This window comes from Pinus tabuliformis, chromosome 2_2 (genome assembly GCF_031772625.1).
Source record: "Pinus tabuliformis cultivar Carrire ecotype Pingquan chromosome 2_2, CPIR1, whole genome shotgun sequence".
In the NCBI taxonomy this organism is placed as follows: domain Eukaryota; kingdom Viridiplantae; phylum Streptophyta; class Pinopsida; order Pinales; family Pinaceae; genus Pinus; species Pinus tabuliformis.
The window spans coordinates 933,225,482-933,234,749 of record NC_142300.1 but is presented as its reverse complement, the minus strand read 5'-3'; positions in this window follow the sequence as shown (position 1 = coordinate 933,234,749).

Sequence of the window (9,268 nt, the reverse complement as noted above, 5' to 3'; positions counted from 1 at the left end):
AACAGATACATATATCATTAGAGTAACCAAGATAGCTAAAATACAATAACAACATATGCATGAAACTTGTTGGCTCTGTTATATTAAGAAGTGAAAGTTCCAATCATACTGTACAACCATGACCATCCACTAGTCCTAATAGTGGACCGTTACAGTCACTGCCACTTGCTCCTCCAAAGAGATATATAAGATCTGCACTATGGATAAGCCAAGGCTCGTTACAATATTCTCCAAGCTTTCTCTAAGATACTTCTATTCGAGGCTTGGTTGACCAAAAGCCTCTACAATGAGTTATGAGGGACTATATATAGCAAAGGTTGGGATGACCCTTGACATCCCCCCTTTGTGACTATTCATACCCTCGTGACTCTTCAACTACTCTATGACTGTTACATTCAGCTATTGACACTTGAAATTCCACTTGACAAGACGTTACATGCAATCTGCACATGTACCCATGTGAGAAAAAATAGGCTTGAGAAAGTCATGCAAGCTATCACTAACACTTAAATAGTTATGGTGAGACCAACTCTCTGACATGCTTGTGATGATCGACAGTGTTGAACTGATGCCAAGCTTGGTTGTCCGTGATGGTATCTGTGAGATCAATGGTGACATCTTGCTGAAAACGAACTCTTTCCTCCGTTGCATCCAGGTTCACTGATATGGCTCCTCTATCCAACTCGCCTGATAACATGTGCATCATCATCCTAAGTGCATCTATACCAACAACATACTGATGCATAGTGTCGGTGCTGATCTCTGTGTGTGTGCTGTTGACCATGCGCATCAACTTGTCAAAATACATATTCAGCTCCAGTCAGACTTGCTTCTTGTCTTCGCTTTAGTGAGTGTGCCAAATGGGTGGGATTACATGCATGCATATAATAACATCCATGTTCCTGAATACCCTTGCATGCGATTGAAAATATGCTCACCATGTCTACTCCATGCCAGCTGCATGTTGTGCGTGTTTCTACTGCAACTCATTCTCTCGTCTATGCAGCTCATGTTCTTCCTTAAGTTGCTGCTTCAACACCTAGAACTCTTCTCTATTTCTCTCTCTGCCTTTGCATGATCCTCTTGTCGCGCTGTTACCTAATAGCCTCAATCTCCAACGTTGCTTTCATCACGAGTGGATCTGCTTGAACTTGCAACTTTTCTCTGCCTCTACGCTGTCAACAACCTTCCTCTTACATTTGTCGCATGCAGGTGTGCTACCTTCTTCTATTGCTGATGGTGCTACTCGCTGTGACGTCGCTGCCATTTCATCTTGATATCATTGTCGATGAACAACTTGATGTCTTCATAGATAGGCAAGTTCATAAACACTTGATCAACTGCATCCCTAGTTGTTTTCTAAACAGTGTCATTGACTCTGCTCTCCTAGAAGCCATTGTACCTATGCTGCTAAGAGGCAAATGAACACCCGTGATACCTAGAGACATAGCAACACTCATGACAAGCAATATATTAGCCAAAAACCAAAACAAACTGGAGGACTGACATGCAACATACCTGTGTTACTGTCTATGAAGATTGCGCAATTTTCACCGAGAGGCTGGAAGAACGACTGCCAAAACTACATAAGGCACAGTCTAGGCGATCAAGAGGCTGACTGACTATTGGAACTGTGCAATGCATGGTCCAGCCTAGCCTGCTAAGGACTGAAACTGTGCAATGCGTAATTTTTAGTCAGCAAAGACATGCAAACCAACAAATTGCATTGCGTAGTTTCTGGGGCCAGATGAAAGCATGCAAGTCAGTGTTGGGCCAGACTTGCACAATTTTTGTAGGGAAGGCAGAGCCTTCAGTTCGAGAAATGTGCAATGCTAGCCAGGCAAGACAAGGTCCGGGCTAAGGCAGCCCAGACCCGCTAATGGGAAACTGAAAACATGAGAAGTCTGAATGCATGGTGATACTGAGTGTAAACAAGAGTAACGATCATGCATTGAAAAAACAAGTGTAGGATTTAGAAAATGAGAAAGCATGCATGCGTGTGAAGCGAGTCGCCGCAATGGTGATTGTCGGTGCAAAAATAGTGTCATGCATGCGACAATAGTGAGATGCAAAAGAAAACTGAAATGGTGCTTCTACAAGCTAACATACATCAAAAGGACAACACACACTCATTGAAATCAAGCAGACAACACTCACACAAGCCAAAACACAAAATGTGACAGAAACGTAACGTAAGACATGCAAAGCGGGCTTATCCCGAAATAGTTGAGTTGAATGTGCCGACGACTCCAAGATGCGATGTGGAATGTCAGAGATGCAAGATTGATGTGAGGAATGAGCTCTGCAGTGTCCGATTATAAGTTTTTGTAAAATCGAGGTTATAACGTGCATGCCACAAATCTAGGAAAAGCGACACTTGGCAGGAAGTTTCTAAAATTAACGTTGCATGTAACCTCCAGCTACTAAAAATAGATCCCTAAATCTAGGGATGCCTTTGTGTGCTACCTTGGGAAAAGTATTCCATGGATGCAAATTAGTTTTGCTCGGTCCGGAAGGGAGCTGGTCAACCGGAAGGCACATGCATCGGTCTACGAGCCTGGGATAAAAATTTGCGCAATTCTTGGGCTGATCTGGGCTAGTTGTCCCAGAGGGATTGCACATGTTCTGGGGTCAGCAGGTGACTACCTCCCAAAAGTGCACAATTTCTAGGATGAGCAGTAGTGCTAGGTCAGATTGCGTAGTTTTTTGGAGGAAAACTGCTTGACTGCTTTGCACAATTCTGGAGCCGAGCAGGCTGCCAATTTGCACAATTTTTGGAGGGAGGGTTGGTTCCCCTCCAAAATTGCGCAATTCTTTTAGGGAAGCCCGACGGACTGATTTGCGCAATTCTTGAGCTTAGTAGGCTAGCCAGCTGATTTGTGCAATTTCTAGAGGGAAGGCTGGTTCCCCTCCAGAATTGCACAATTTTTTGGGGGAGCTACTTGGCCAGCACATGATCTAAGACCGGAAAGACAACTTGAGGGGAGTGAAGCAAAATGACATGCACATGATGACAAGACATTGAGAAACAATTGAAACCTATATGCTTGATGGTGCAAGAGATGTTGCTGAGGATGGTTGGTAGTGAGGCTCCAAAACGAAGCTAAGGCAAAATTTTGGAGGGTGTTTGTAGCCGCTACAACAGAACATGAGGATATTCAATATCTAGAACCCTGCATTATGCAGCCATATCTATGAAGATGTGTGTAATTGATTTTTCCTTTTTAAATTAATTTAAATATAAATAAAATGAATTGGAGTCTACCATACATTTTGCAGCCATATCTATGAAGATGTGTAATTTATTTTTCCTTTTTAAATTAATTTAAATATAAATAAAATGAATTGGAGTCTAGTTTTACTAGGTGGACATAATCCAAAGCCTCTAATAGAAACATCAAATTTGTAATAATTTATATTCTAAATTTAGTAAAATTGTTTTGATTATTGACATTTTGGGAATAAAGCAAATACAAAATTCAAAACAGGGTGAGTACACCCTCATTTTTTTATTATTAAAATGTCAAATCAATTTTGAAAAGAAGCATCTAATAAAAACAACAATTTTGCAATAATCTATATCCTGGACTTAGTAAAATTGTTTTGATTATTGACAAGTTGGGAACAAAGCAACTACAAAATTCACAACATGGTGAGTATACCGTCATTTTTGTTTATTGACATTTCAAATCAATTTTGAAAAAGATGATTGGAGACTGGAATTATCCACAATAGTGCTATTAGCTTTATCTTTATAAGACTAGCCAATAAAAATAATTTTAAACTTAAAATTAAATTAATTTTCAACAAAACTTATTTTGGCCCATTTAAATAGTTAGAAGCCAAACAATATTCATATTAAATTGTACCAAATATCATTTTGCAATAGATTATGACATGGATGGATAGACCATCTTAAAATTTTATTGAGCAAGTAACATGACATGTACATATGGCTAGATACTTATTGCATTGTAAAGTTTATGATCTTTGTATAATAATAGTTGTTGTAATACTATTCAATATTAAATATTTATAAGTAGCTAATATTATTGTTACTTTCTTTTATGTTATTTGATATGGACTAAGGTATCATACAACACATATTTTATCTATTTTTTATTCAAAGATTTGCTTAAATTATATTGGGAAGAAATTGATGGTAAATGTGTTATTTACTTCCTTCAAATCTAACTAATAAAAAACACTACACATATATCTAAAAATAATGCATGAATATTGCAACTATATCCATCAATTATGGCTTAAAATATGTGAAGGAGTTATCCACAGGACATTATCTTGTACAAAGACTGCAATAAGACCTTCAAGTTATGGTCCAATCAAATGGTGGAAAATTAGTTTTTTAAATAAATTGAAAAATAAATATTTAGTTTTCAAAGTTAAACATTATAAATTGCACTAGTCAATGCTAAGCTAATAGTAATTAACAAGTAAACCAATTATTATGATGCTTCCTTACTAAGGACTAATAATAACAAAATTAAATCTTAGTAGTCATTAATTAATTAAAATGTAACTTACTTTTTTTATAATATTTAAATTGTTTTATGATAAATATTATTAATTAGCAAGTTCAAAAATAATAAATATTGTTAGTTAACATGTTAAAATTTTTACTAGTAGAATTAAATAACCATTTTCATAAATACCTACAATGAGATAAAATCGTTAATAGTTAAGTGAAAACAGATTCAAACCATAAATATGTATTTAATATATACTAAAAATTGTTAGAAATTAGAAAAAAATATATTATAGATTCATTTAATCAATATATAATTATTTAAAAATAAAAACCACTTATTTATATTACCCACCTATTTATTATTTATTGCAAAATTTGGTTCAAGTCTATGAAAATGAAATGAATTTTTAAAATAAATCAAATTATAGTGAAAATTGATATAATTTTATAAGAAATCAGTAAAACAAATATTAATAATAAATTTAAACAGTTATCAATTCGAACAACAAATAACTAGGTAAATAAAGCAACTCCATTTTTAGTATTTATATATTGTTTATGGAATATATTCAACCTATATTTCACATATATATATATGGCAAGAACAACTACCCTTTTATGTAAACTACATTACTTCATATTCATTGATGAAACAAGATTACAGAGAAATCAAGTTCAGAATCAACGAACCATACATTCCAGTCTTCAGCAAATAAACATAAGAGTATAACTACTCATGAAATAGACAAAATGCAATTTTCAACCATCTGAAACAAAAACAAGAGGAAAACAAAGTAATTCAGGCCAGAGTTATTGAAGCAAAGACCCAGAAACAATTCCAGACGTACATATCTTCCTAAGTTCTCCACAAACCACACATCACATTTGAATGAAACAATAGTGAACACGCAAATCACCTTATTTGAAAAGCTTGACCAACCAATACCACCATAACAAAATTATACTAGATTGTATGAGAAAATAGACGTCACAAGCGATATTGAGGCCAATAACCATAGTCATATAGGGAAAAATGAAGACCACCATATAATCCCAAATAACAAGGTAAAGTGCTAAGATAAACATAAGAGTATAACTACTCATGAAATAGACAAAATGCAATTTTCAACCATCTGAAACAAAAACAAGAGGAAAACAAAGTAATTCAGGCCAGAGTTATTGAAGCAAAGACCCAGAAACAATTCCAGACGTACATATCTTCCTAAGTTCTCCACAAACCATACATCACATTTGAATGAAACAATAGTGAACATGCAAATCACCTTATTTGAAAAGCTTGACCAACCAATACCACCATAACAAAAGTATACTAGATTGTATGAGAAAATAGACGTCACAAGCGATATTGAGGCCAATAACCATAGTCATATAGGGAAAAATGAAGACCACCATATAATCCCAAATAACAAGGTAAAGTGCTAAGATAACATAAACGAACTAGCCAATAATGAGTTTCAAAAATAGCTAGCAAATTATAATCACTATTTGCATCATCCTATAGAAAATCTATTGTGGCAAACAAACCAACTCACACCCAAAAAAACTAAATTTGGACAAACAAGAGTAATAATGGGTAGAAAGATAAGGTTATTGGTACAAAGTTACAAACCAAGTATGTCCATAAACGTGTAATTTGAAGATAGGCATCATAAGTCATTGCACTGAGTGTAAAAGCCAAAAGAAGGTGAAGCCGCCCTGACAAGGCCATATCTAGAACTTGACTGCCAAAATGGGAACAAATAAGCATGATACCAATCAGTATAATTCCTGATCAAAATATATTATTGTGAGATCTTGAGAAAAATTGGTGGGTTAGTAGGATCACCTGGTTGATAAGTGAGATCATGAGAGGTTGCGTCTAACATGACAAAGATTTCCATCGGTGCTAATCTAGAATCCACATCATCGAAACAAAACCTTTGATTCTGAAACACACACTTGATATCTTCCAATGAAGATAACACATTGTAGTTTTCAACTTCCTTATCTTTAAAAATTAAGTGCAACCAAATATCTATTTTCTAGTGTAAAGCCAAAGAGTTCATAAAATTGAGCCTCATTTTCCTTAATCTACCAAAATCAAGAACCTTGTTTATATCATCATCTCTAAAAGCTATACCAAATATCCGAACTACACATGTAATAAGTATTAACTGTCTTCAACATGTTAGGTTCCTATAATTTATAGGAACAATGATCATTGAGTATTTGCTTTTAGTATTTCAGATTGTAAATAATATAGTGTTATGCAAATGATTTCCAAAAAAAACATAGAAAAATGAAAATAAAAAATGAAAAGAAGGTATAAATACAAAAATTAGAAAAAAGAGAAAAGAAATGATAAATGAACCCCACAAAAAAGGAATAAACATGAAAGTTATGCTAGCTTAAGTGCCACTACTAGCCTTCTGGATTTGTAAAAGAATAAATTTGTGAAATTGTGTGCATCTTGTTTAAAATGCCACAATCCCTTTTGGCTTGAGACATACTGTTTAATCATGCTCAAGTTGTTTTCAATCTATGTTAATCAAGTTAAAGTGAATAACTTAATCAAACAGTTTAATCTTGGTTAAGATTAGATAGGTAGAAATAAGTGAATAATGTTAATCCAACTGTTTAACCAAACAGTTTAATCTTGGTTAAGATTAGATAGGTAGAAATAGGTGAATAATGTTAATCCAACTGTTTAATCTGGATTAATTTAGTTGATTAGATTAGTATAGAGTTTGAAATAAATGGTCTTTATCTCTTAGAATAAAAATTGAAGGGGTTTTCATACTCAAATGCAGACACATATGCTTTCAGATAGCATTAGAATAGGTAAATGAAGATTTTCATGTAATAAGTCTGAAGTATCCCCTTATCCAATGTCTTGGGCCTTGGGTTATGTTTCATGCGCCCGAAACATTTGGCAGGACCCTCCATTATTAACCTCCCCACACTTCATGACCACCCAATCAAGCACAACATAGATCTAACAGCACACGATTGTTTTCGGACCCCCCCCCGAAGCGACAACGTTTAATGACGAGGAAGGTCTAAAAATCTGTCTATCGCCCCCCAATGTTTCACAACTAGGTGATTTCAGACCCCCCATCCAAAAACTGAATACTATCACACCCCCTCTCCACAAACCGAATACCGTCACACCCCCCGTCCAAAATTCGTATTGCCTTCCCGCCTACCTCAACTTCCCGACATATGTCACCTCCACATCCTGTCACAACAACCACTCTCATCACGCCACCTCTCCCTACCCCCGTCACTCCTGCCAACGATCCCACTCCACTCATCAGCCAACCCCCATCTGCCATGTCTGAGACTGTTGTAACCTCCATTAATCCCCTATCTGTTTGCCCATGCCATTACAAGAGTTAATGCCCTAATAATACCATTAATCCAACGATTAAGAGTAGTTCGCAACAAATAAATATGAAATTCATGACTGCGATTAAAATTTTCTTCCCTCACTCGTTCAATAGTGCTCCCGTCCCTTTGTGCTCTAATCTTGCCACAACTTTTCCATTTCCTATCATTCATAAATTGACAAAGGTCTCCCACTCTGAATTCCTGCCATTATTGGACACACAACGATTCCCTTATGTTACAATCTTCAATTCTCCATTCTGAAACCACCATGGCACCTAAAACTGCCCCTATAACCAATCTAATGCTTACCCCCCACCTATTGATTTAGACCATACCCCACTTGGAGACCAAGATTACAAAATCACTGAAACACAGTGTCAACTCGACTTCAAATTGCGCTGTTAGTTTCAGGATAATTTCCTTGACCAACTAATGAGATACACCTTTGGCAATCCAGACACCCTATGTTTATTGTTCCCCAATCCTATCATTTTCCTGAATTCTTCCTAAGATGCCAAGCCTCTTACCTTGCAAGCAAGAGGGAAATTATCTCCCCAAATGGTGAAATTATCTTCACCATCACAGTTGACAGCATTAATCAAAGGTTGCAGGTTCTCCACTATGATTCCCTCTCCCCTTTCTCCATTGAAGCTCTCAGAGAAATTTACCAGAAGTTAAATTTCCCCCAGAGAGTTGCCATCTTTCAAATCTTCCTCCCTGAAGACTCTCAACTCCCAAAGAAAAATCCCCCATATCCCTCTTGTATGTTCCCTCAAAGGACAAGACAAATTATTTATGTTTTGTCTTCCATTCTCAGTTACTATTCAGATGAGTGGGTAGATGAGCCTATTCTAGGTTTTTTGTCCACCCTTTCTTTAGAAGAAGGACCATCAGTCACTTTGACTATGGTAACTTCTTATCAAATGTAATTCATGAACAATTCCTTCAGTTTTTAACTAAAGAAATGTTCAGATATTCATCGATTCTTATGTATATGTTTATGTTTTTCCAAATAGATAAGTTTCCATTCTCAGTGTAGAAACTTGATCAGCAAGGAGAGCCACAATTAGTTGTTTTCTGGACTTCCTTAGTTAGAAAACAATCACAGGAATATAGCTTCTCAAAGTTCATAGACCAATTTGTATATACAGCCACTTGTTTGTTAAGTGGCCAGCAGGTTCCAAGGATCAGTGAAGAAATTCACAAGTTTTTGCAGCTCAGTGAACAGGACAAAACAAGAGATTGGTACCTTTACTAATAATTCATAGAGATTAGAGTGTATGGTTTAGAGCTACCACCGTAAAAACTACCCAAATATTTTCCAGTGAGGATATTTTCCTTAGAATACATCAGGTAGATAAATCATTCTGAAAGTATTCTTTTCGTGGT